Below are 1,643 nucleotides of genomic sequence, written 5' to 3' on the forward strand. Positions count from 1 at the left end.
CTGCCACACCATTGTCATGTTAAAAAGCTTAGACTAGTTGCAAAGTGATAACATTGACGTGAATTTATGTTTGAGGTGACGTCCTTGTTGCCGTTCTTGGGAGCACGCAACAACATTAACATTGCTAAATATCGATTTTGACTCCACTATCCAGTCAGACACAACACGACTAACTCAATCACAACACAACTGTTGAGATACATGGGCATGTAGGACAGCAAGCGCCACAAGCCGGTTTATTTTGCTTACCATATGCATACAAACTCCGGTCTAGCATAACAATAAGTAAGCATACTTAATGGTACTGACCTCCTAAAACTTGTTAAAGGAAAAGTACACTCGGCACCTGCCGTATACGAAAACCCAAAACCCTTCGGGAATGAGGGAACGTATTCTCCAAACCCTATGCGAGTGCCACTACCTATGGAGGCTAAGGGGAAAATTTAACAAAAAAAGTAGGCGAAGAAAGCTGCACCTAGACTGATTCAAATCCCTAACGGATCACCTATTTGTACAACATAAATTACCCACAATCCCCACCAGACAACCGGACCCATGTCCCTCTGGTCCGTCCGCGTCAATATACCATTTCTGGCCAATTGCCGCAGGGGGACGGCTACAACTGTCAGAAATCGCATTTTCTCTATTAGAGTATATTATTTATAAAAATCTGGGGACACCACTGTCCCGCAGAATGAAATGTTCTCTTCCCTTCGCCGTCCGCGTGTAAAAAAACACATGTGCTTAAGTTTCCCTAAGTCTCCCTATTTGTGTCACGAGAAGGCAAGGTCGCGTTTTGAAGGAGTGGCAGTTTTTCCTGTTTTTAAATTGTACTTCTGAGAGAGTCCTTTTAAACAAGATTCTTGGGATTACCTTTTATAACGTAGGCCGTGACTGATCTTAAAATTTTGAATGAGCCCTACCAAAATATTTTTCTTAGAAGAGTTTGTTTTGAGAAGTCTTAGAGCCTCGCTTTTGACGAATCTTGTTTTTTTTCACTCTGGGCAGGGTTTTGCTCGAAGCCATGGGTTAGGGCCTCAACCCGCGTTAAATATCATGGAAACCCTATAGATTTGTGGATACCTCTTAGCCAACGGTTAGCGGCTAAACTAGGCTCTAGGTGACAAGAGGGGTGCCGTGTATTGAAGTGTTTTCAGAAGGTGCACATCAAGGAAATGGTTTTTGCTCTTGAACCCCTCGCGTTTGTAAATGTTTGTATCCAGAAATGTCGTTTCTGTATCTAACATTTCATCCAGTGAAATTTAAGTGTGGGTGTGGGTCTTTTATGTTGCTTGTTCAATGAGCCGGCCCATCATTTCGGTTTAAAGAAACTGTGGATTGTGAATGCTACAAAATGGGCCCTTTGCAGGTTAGTTGATCACATGGTACAAAACCGCCATACTGGGACAGCAACATTGCGCACTCGGGACATCTTCAAACAATAGCAGGATAATTTGATATTTTCTGTTGTTCTTTAGCATGTCCCATGTGGGGCAATTTGCGTCCCAGCATGGCGGTTATTTGTACCATGTGATCACTAATCTGCAAAGGGCCCATTAAGGTCAATCGCATTATGAAGGTTGCTCGACGCAAGGACTAACAAGCAATGTATTCTAAATAATAGTACAGATCAATAATAATAA

Source organism: Montipora foliosa, chromosome 9, assembly GCF_036669935.1.
Source record: "Montipora foliosa isolate CH-2021 chromosome 9, ASM3666993v2, whole genome shotgun sequence".
Taxonomy (NCBI): domain Eukaryota; kingdom Metazoa; phylum Cnidaria; class Anthozoa; order Scleractinia; family Acroporidae; genus Montipora; species Montipora foliosa.